Source organism: Phocoena sinus, chromosome 20 (assembly GCF_008692025.1).
Source record: "Phocoena sinus isolate mPhoSin1 chromosome 20, mPhoSin1.pri, whole genome shotgun sequence".
In the NCBI taxonomy this organism is placed as follows: Eukaryota; Metazoa; Chordata; class Mammalia; order Artiodactyla; family Phocoenidae; genus Phocoena; species Phocoena sinus.
This window is the reverse complement of record NC_045782.1, coordinates 48,637,983-48,647,154: the sequence shown is the minus strand read 5'-3', so window position 1 is coordinate 48,647,154 and position 9,172 is coordinate 48,637,983. Positions and strand designations below refer to the sequence as shown.

General features: G+C 54.0%; 2 non-coding genes across 2 annotated transcripts; both read left to right on the top strand.

The window, feature by feature from the left end:
* The first annotated feature begins 4,378 nt into the window (after positions 1–4,378).
* LOC116746499 lies at positions 4,379–4,457 on the top strand. The gene has a single exon (XR_004347756.1). It is a non-coding gene; the product is annotated as a small nucleolar RNA U2-19 (small nucleolar RNA).
* A 169-nt stretch (positions 4,458–4,626) lies between these two features.
* On the top strand, positions 4,627–4,696 carry LOC116746496. The gene has a single exon (XR_004347753.1). It is a non-coding gene; the product is annotated as a small nucleolar RNA U2-30 (small nucleolar RNA).
* Positions 4,697–9,172: the final 4,476 nt, after the last annotated feature.

Here is a 9,172-nt window from a genome sequence, read left to right as displayed (position 1 = left end):
TGGAGAGAGGACCCACCAGCAGTGTTCTCCTCTTACCTGCCCTGGAGGAAAACCTCATTTCTGGCAAAGCAAAGGCACTCTGTGACCTTTGGAGAGGCCAAGCTAGGGTCAGGCACCTGCACTGTTACCTGGAAGTAAACTGTGTTTTCAGAGAAGGGAACATGCTGTGAAGTGGTAGAGTATTTCTGATGTGATTCAGGACAGGAAGCCCAAACTAAGAGAATTCCAGAATAAAGATAAAAACCCAAGTGGCCAGAACATTTTTAGGACAAAAATTAAACCTAGGGAGAAACTTTCATCTACAATTGATTGTCCAGCCAGCTCACAAGGGTGACTGGTTCACACCCAGCCAGGGGGCCCTGTTCTGAGGGCTTCTTGGCCCTGGAGTCCAATGGCCCCATCCACTGAGCCTGCCTAGATCCATTGTCTGAATCCCACATCATTCTCCTGCCCACACGCACCCAACCTCCCCCGAACCCGGGCATCTGCAAGGGTCCAGGCATCCCAGGCCTCTGGGCCTCCTCCCTCTGGTCTTGTGCATCTGGGAGGCCAGCGGCCCTTCCTGCCATGGAGAGTTGCAATGAATCTTTGCATGTGTGTTTCAGGGATGGTGAGGGGGTGATTTACTGAAAATGCCGTGTTCCTCACCCTCTCTTATCGCCTTGGCCCTCGGTCCTCTCTGTGAATAAACACCTGCCAGCCCCCCATGAGCGTATGAGATGCATATGGGCCAGAATCTTGCCATCTCCATCTTCGTGCCTCAGCCCATGCCCAGTGATTGCTCACCTGGGGCTCAGTTGACAGTCTTTTATTTTGAGGTTGTGATGAAATCCGTCCAAGAAATTCAGCACCAAGAGGCAAGCCAGCCCTACAAGCCAGACCAGGAGAAACCAGGGCGGGTGGTGGTCTGCCCCCAGTTCATTCACTCACTCTACCCTTGGGTGCTGGCCCGTGTAGGCCCTGGGGCTTCAGAGACAATGAGACTCTGTCCCAGCCCTCAGGGTGCCCAGAGCAGGGCTGGGGGAACCGTGATAAAGCCCATATGGATCATCATTACAGAACCATAAGGGGTGTGCAGAGTGCTGAAGGAGCACAGATGATGGACCTCCGGGAGCTCGGGGGGCAGCTCCTCCAAGGGCATGTGCATTTTAAGAGGGCCTGTTTTCAGCGGTGGACCCTAAGCAGCTTGGGGTTGGTGGTGTCTGCTTGTGCCCCCCAAGCTCTCTTGGAGCGTTGCCCCTGCAGTCCAGGGGCTCCACCAGACCGAGGACTTGGCCGGTTCTGGCAGTGAAGAAAAGAGAACAGTAGGCTCCCGCCTGGAAGGTGCAGCACAGAGAAACATCGGTGTCGTTGCCAAGTCGCCAGACCCTACCTCTCAGTCCCCGCACAGACTGTGCCTGCATTCAGGGGAGGGGCTCCTGCTGCAAGCCCATCCTTCCCCGCGGCCTCTGATCGCAGCCCTGCCAAGGAGGTCCCAGGTGGGGTGAGGAGGTCGCAGCACTCAGAGGGTGGCCCAGGCCAGCAGGTGGGGCCCAGGAAGCTGGCAGCTGCCATGCTCCTCCAGCTTTAGCATCCTCGTCATCTAAGGCAGCTTCACTTTTAAGCAACCAGTGAAGGACAAGCACCCTGTAAATTTAGAACGCGTGATGGCTGGTAGCTTTTGGTATTCATCTTAGTGCATGGGTAGGGGGAGGAGACAGAAAGATCCACTCATGGCCGCACCATCACACCCCAGCCCACGGAGGTGCTTGCAGAAGGGAACGTCTTTCCCAAAAGGAAAAAGGTAGCAGACACTCTGAGGCCGGGTCGCAATCCCCAGCCCAAAGGCTGCTCCCTTCACCACTATTCCCGCCAGCCTGTCCCCACCCAGGGCACCTCGGCCCCCACCTCTGGGCTCCCCTTCCCTTTCTCACATTTGGCTAAAAATAGAGCCTCTTTTGGCAGCAAATACACCCAGTTTCCCCAGAACATAAGCTTCCTGGGAATCTAGACAAGGGAATAGCTCTACCTCTCATGGAGCGCAGATGGATTCCTGAAAGTTTGTGTCAAACCAATTTTTGTAAATCCAATCATGTTCACAGTGATTCACCTCCATCTCAGAAACACTTCTCTCCTGGCCAGCTCGCCGATCAGCTCCCTCCACATACACAGACATGCTCACCAGCAATGGGCTCGAGCAAACACCAATTCAAGAGGGGGCTGCAGCCAGAGAGGGTCCTCTTGTGATCTGAACACTCATGTCTCGATTTTGCTGTGTCAGGGCTCAGGTTTCCAGGAAGCGGGGCAGATGGCACAGTGCTCTCCTCAGCGTTTCTTTAGCCCTCATCTGATTTTTTGTAGGGAGGTATCACCAGAAGCACCCTCACACCTCTCACCTGCTTCGCCAGGACATCACAAGGTGTCCTCTGCTGTGTGATAGATCTGCATTAGAACTGCACAGGAGTGGGGGAGGGAGGGGGAGAGGTAGACTCAGTTTCCCTGTTGTAACATCCACCACATGATGGCCCTAAAGGCAGGCTGGGGTGTCCTGCAGCAAAGCCAGGCTGGACCGTGCAGAGCCCTTGGCCAGCACAGAGCGGGTGAGGCAGGGGTCAGCATAAGCAGACCTGCAGTGTGGGAAGACGCCTCTCTGCAGGACAGAAGCATCAAGGCTGCAGGCAGGAAAGCTGACAATGGTGCTGGTGGCCGAGGAGATGGACAGAAGTGGACAGATCCAAGGTCCAAGGTCAGTGGACTGGGCAGAAGACTACATTTGGGAGGTCAGAGGAGAGGAAGGTGACAGAGGCCAGTGACAGAGGCCCACGCCTTCAAAGTAGGGAGCCTCCCTCTGCTCCTGCAGCCGCTGTCCAGGACAGACCAGCCAGGAGTAATCCTGGGGCTCTGGCCTCTGGGCCCCGTGTTGATGATGCTGGAGAGCATGACTGCTGCCCTGTCCAGGGGTGGCTACTGTTGAATCACCCGCACAGTAGACTCCGAGGACACAAGCAAGGCCACAGGGACCAGTTCCTGCTCCATGATTTCTTCTGTCAGGCGACTATTAAAAACGTGTATGTACACGCACGCGTGTGTGTTAAAGAATGGGTGACTGCTGTTGAACTAGCTCTGAGCAATCTGGAGCTCAATGTCCACTGACACGCAGAAGCTCTCCCAGTGGACTTTACTGGTTTATACCAGGGTGGGCGTGTCCCCAACTGGATTATACATTCCTTAAAGGACAGAAAAAGGATGCATGTGTGCTCAGCACCTGTCCTGTTTCAAGCCCCACCCAAGGTACTTGACCCTCATATTTCAACTCATTTTCACAGCATCACCCTCATTTTGTAGGTTAAGGAAGCTGAGGCTCAGAGAGTCGACCACGAGCTAGTTGGTGGGGGAACTGGGGTTTGACCTTCTCTACCACGCAGCCTCTGCACTTTGTTTTTCTCACAGGACCACCCTAGCGATGAGACAGCACCCTCCTCCAGCAATGGGGGTTTCAGGCCTCAGAAATCCTCCCGAGACCACGCCCTGGCCATGTCCCTGGACTCACCCGGCCATGTCCCCAGCACACCCATTGGCTGGCATGGGTAGAATAGAGGACTAGAGGCCCGTCAAGGAGGGTGGTGATAAACCCACCCCACCCCAGGGAGGGGTCTCCAGGTCCCTTCAATACTAGGGAAAACCAGCATCAGCTCTGCACAGCCCAGAGTCCCAGGAGTGTGGGAGGGAAGGTTTTGGTGTGTGGCCCCCAAGGCACCTGGGGCTGAGCATGGGAGCTGTACAGCACAGGAGGGGCGACCTCAGCCCCCTGTGGTCAGGGAGTCTGAGCAGCCTTTGGCAAGATCTGTAGTTATAATTGTGTCCTTATTATAAAAGTGATACATATTCACTGCAGAAAATTTAGAAACTACACATATGCAAAAAGAAGAAAATTTAAAATAACCCACAATCACACTACCCCGAAATAACTCCTGTTAACATTTTGAGCATATATACCCTCCCAGACCTTCCTATGCATAGAATATATATTTTGGTACCAAGTGGGATCATACTGTACATTCCATTTTGTAACTTTTTTCCATTTAACTATGTCTCATAACAAATCACTAAGTATTCTTCCACAACATCATTTTTAAATGGCTGAATTGGCCAAAGGATACTAAAAGGACAGCTGAAGACAGGAGAGTAAAATTTTATAACACAGAACACTGCAATTAAGCATTAAATAGGAAAATGATCTTTGTCAACAAATCAGCTCTACAGTTACAGAAAAATATGATTTTTAAAGTTATTTTCCTCTTTATTCCAAATTCTACAATATTAAAAAAACCAAACCTGACTTAAAGACATGACACTCAAAAGAGAGCCCCCTTCTCTGAGATCTTCTCTTACTGAAATGGATCAATGATGAAAATAGCCAGATCTGAGCATCTAAGAACCTTCTAGTCTACCTATGCGTGATCCCTATAGTTCTGAGAAGCAACAGTATAGAGTAGTTTAAAACAATAAGGGGTTATGTCTAGGGGTGTGTGTGTGTGTGTGTGTGTGTGTGTGTGTGTGTAAAGGTGATGGTGGATATCTGAGGATTTGTTGATGGATGAGTGAGATTGGGGTGGGGATGTATGTGTATGAAAGGTAATCAGTTCTGAGCAACGATGAAAAGGTTTTGCTACTGACCTTTATAACTATGAACATTTCTACCCTTGATCTGAGCTCAAAGTAGGGGGTGCTCCCCTTGGCTGGCGATGTCTTCAGAAACAAATAACCTCATAGCTCTGAAGGGCTGACTTGACTTCCTCTTACCGCAGGTTTAATGGACTGAATGATTGTGTCCCCACAAAATTCGTATGTTGAAGCCCTAACCCTCAATGCGATGGTATTTGGAGGTCGAGCCTTTGGAAGGTGATCAGGGTTAGATGAGGCCATGAGGGTTGGGCCCTCGTGATGGGATTAGTGTCCTAATAGGAAGAAACACCAGAGTCCTCTCCCCACCATGTGAGGACAGCAAGAAGGCAGCAGTCTGCAAGCCAGGAAGAGGGCCCTGACCAGGACCTGACCACACCACATCTTGATCTCAGACTTCCAGCCACCAGAACTGTGAGAAATAAATCTCTGCTGCTTAAGCCACCTAGTCTGTGGTATTCTGTCATGGCAGCCAAAGTAGGCTAAGACCTCAGGTAAGATGTCTAGGGTAGTTTGGGGACGGTAAGATTGCAGTCATCTGGACTTTGTCAAGCCATTCCCCAAGGAGAGACCCACCGGGGGCACATACAGAGGTGGGAGGAGTGAGGAACCTGAACCCAGGACTCACAGCTGCTCTGCCAGAAGGAGGTGTGTCCCTCAAATATGAAATGGGAGCTCAAGCTGGGTCTGCTGTTTCACGATGACGACAGATGAAGTGCAAAGAGCTTGGGGACGGCCCAACAGGGCTGCTCACGGATGAGGCTCGGGCAGAGCTCCCGGGCTCCCTCCCACAATGGCCTCACCGTGTTTGCAGCCTTCTTCTCCCACCGTGAGCCCAACAGAACAGGGGGAAATGAACGGAGAACACCAGCAGGCTTGTAAGGGCCAGAGCCAGGGCCAACTCCAGGAAGGACAAAAAGGGCTCCTGCAGGGTCAGGAGAAATCCTGGGGCCAAAAACACGGGGTTCCTCTCCAGGGACCAGGGGTTGGGGCCCTGAGAGCAGTTCTGCACAGACTCAGGCCCTCACCAGAGTAGGATGAGCCCGGGTGCTGGAGGGGCTGAGAACCACCCCCCAGTCCAGCCTCAGGACCAGCAAGCAGCTATTCCTACCACTGGTCCCCGCAGCTTGGTTGAAAATCCAAGGACGAGATTGTCCTGAGGCAGAACCAAGGGTGACTGGCCGTAAGCTGTGCCAGCCTTAGATTCACTGTGACCCAAATCCAAGCTTGTAAAGCATCATGGGCGCCAAGCACCAGTGGCTTCTGGTTTGTTGCTTATCTTTTCTGTGCACTTTAGGGAAGCTGCTTTAGGGAAATGCCAACCTGCCATGTATGAAATAAAGCTAGGATCTCTTTCCAGGTGGGAGCCACTTTAACAAGTGGCTCCCTAGAGGCTGAACCCAGGGAGAACAGGGCTCAGGGACTCAGGGTGCTGGTGGCCCCGGGAGACACAGCTTCAGGGGCTGATATGTAGGCCTCCTGGTGCCAAGAGTGATGCTACACGACGGGAAGCCCAGGCCACGGCTGGTGCAGGGCTGGGTGATTCAGCACCTCTCTGTGTCACAAGGACACAGGTTCTGCCCCCTGCCCGCTCTGCACCCTCCCGTCAGGCTGGAAGCAGGATGGCTGTGGTAGATCCATAACAACGTCCTGAGGCCTCTCTTAGAAGCCAAGAAGTGTTCACGGAAGCTGACCCTCCCTGCTGGAAGATACTCCTCTTGTCCCATTAGGCAGAACCAGTCAGCTAAGAGCACAGGATCTCCCATGGACCAAGTGTTCGGCCCTGAGGTCAGGGTGGGCCTCACTCTCCCCAGCCCTGCCCGAGGGGGTGGGAGGATGGACACCTGCACCAAGCCCAGGTCAGTAAGAAGAAGGCGGAAGGCCCAGATGCCCCTGGGAGCTGGTCAGCCTGTGGGGCCCTCTCCCCAGCAAGGCTCTTCCCTGCCTGCCCTCGGGAGATGTCACCAGGAGCCGGCTGTCTTCACTCTCACTACCCTTCACCCTCTCGCTCATCCCCCAGAGCACTCACCCCAACGTTTGGGTCCACAGGTAATCCAGAGGGTAGAAAATGGCCCAGCTGCCCCTCTGGGGTTCCTGGGCTCACAGGTCAGCTGCATGGCCAGAGGGCCTGGCCAGGCCACATTCTGGGGGGGCACAGGGCAAGACAGAATGGTCAACTCCCAAGGACAAAGTCGCCTGGGTGGGGATGACCATTCCAACACAGGGATGGCCTGTGCCAGGGCCCTGGGAGGCCTGCAGGATTTGCATTTGTGGGGCCACTGGCTGAGCAGAGTTGGAAGAGTCCACACGGACAGTGGGTCCGCCAGGCAGTAGGAGGGGCCCCTCTTCTACTGGGAGCAGTTGAGCCCCCAGTCACAAGCCAGCCTCTGGGGAAGGGGCTGGTTCCCTCCGTGCAGACCACTCAAGGAGCCCAGCCCCCTGCCTGTGAGTAGTAGCCGCCGCAGGTCCGTCTGCGCAGTGCCTCCCTCCACAGCTTCCTACGCACCGAGAGACTCTCTCTCCTCGCCCTTCCCACTTCCATTCATGGCTAGAATTCAGAGACCCCACAGGGGGACAGGGAGGAAACGTTACCATCCCCTTGGCCTGACAGTTTGACCCCAGAATCCCCATTATACTAATCACCACCCAACTCACACCCTTGTCTTGTGCCACATAGTCCTGGCAACACCAGTAACATACATTTGCGTTCCAGTAAAATGCACCACCACATCCTGTAAATTTGCCAGCCGAGGGGCCCTGCTTAAGTGTAGCTCAATAAGCATGCGCTTGTGGCCACATCACTTCCGTCAAAGGTGCGCCTTTGTGCTGATGGACAGATGGACAGGCCAGGCTTCCCTTGACTCTCGGGCTGCCAGCCATGGGCTTCTTCATGCTGAATGAGACACCGAAGACTCTAAGAGGAGCCAGCCGTGGGCTCCTGGGGCCGCACCCGGCCTAGCACTTTGCACAGAGAATCCCCTGTTGTCTTCTCCATCCTCTAAGGGACCCAGAAGGTGGGACATTGACCTGCTTGGCAGATGTATTTGTCTCCTAGGGCCGCCGTAACAAACTAAGCGGCTTAAAACAACACCAATTTTATTCTTGAACAGCTCTGGAGGCCAAAAGCCCGAAACCAAGGTGTCGGCAGCGCTCTGCGCTCTGGAACGGCTTGTGCTGCATCACTGCAATCCCTGCCTCCGCCCTTACGTGGCTGTGTATCTTCGTATGTCCTCTCCTCTTATAAGGATGCCAGTCTCTGGATTTAGGGCCCACCCTACCCCAGTATGACCTCATCTTAACTTGATTAAATCTACAAAGACCTATTTTCCAAATAAGATCTCATTCACAGGCCCCCGGAATTAGGACTTGGACGTATGGGGACACAAAGCAGTGCACAGAGTAGGTCTCTCCTGGCAGGTGAAGGGTGGACAGGCGCTTACACCAGTGCCAGGGTTGTCTCCCCACACCCCTCCATCACCCACATTCCAGCCGGCCTCTGCTCCAGTGCCCCGGGGCGGAGTCCTCACCGCCTCCTGAGTCCTGCTGACGCGCGCATCTCTCAGACAGAACCAAATTCTGTCTCCCTAGAGCTTACACCCACACATCCTTTTTCTACCTTTGAACACAAAGGGACAAACCTACTTCCTCCTCCACCACGACAGACCTTTGAATAAGTGGAGCACGGCAGCAGGCCCATCCCCACCCTGCCTCTCCAAGTCTCCTGGTAGCTTCAAGGGCCCACCTGTCATGGGTGTGCATCCATGCACACCCCAGCTGAGCCAGCCCCATTGGCCACTGACTCTCCTAAAGCAAGACACAGAACCGACCACAAGTGCCCTGAGGAGATGCTTCTCCCCAAACATGCACAGGGTGCTGTGGGCATAAGGCTGAGAGTGCTGGAGAGGCAAGGTTCAGGGACTCTGGATCCTGGCTGAGGGTGTGGGTTGGGGATGGGGACAGCCCCTCACCCGAGGTCGGGCTATGGGGCCCCCAGTGTGGGAGACAGATGGAAGAAGAGCTAGTCCCAGCCAGTCTGTTGATAAAATCTGTGTGATCGTGTGATGACTTCTCTCCCAGAGGCTGACAGCAGGGTCAGGTCCTATGTGTGTACCTGGAGCTTGACAAAGTCTTGTTGAATGAATGAATGAATGAATGAATTAGTGAATGAGTTAATGGCTGAAGTGGACTGGGGGAACTGGAGACTTCCCATCTTTCCCCCTTCCACCTTGCAGCCCCTGAGATGCCTCCCTGTGGAATTACATGCTGAATGTGGCTGTTGAGGAGATGCCCACGATCAGAGCAGGACACCCTCAGTGCTGCCTCCCAACGCCCAGTTCCCTCCTCTGGAGCAGAGCTTCCTGTGCGTGCAGAGAAAGCAGGATAATAAAGTGGGGGTGGGGTTTTGAAAGCCATCCAGGGCTTCCGGCTGTCTTTGGGGCAGTACCAGGGCAGTGAAGCACTAACTGAGGCTCTCGAGCCACACACGATTCCTTTAAACCCAGGAGTTTCA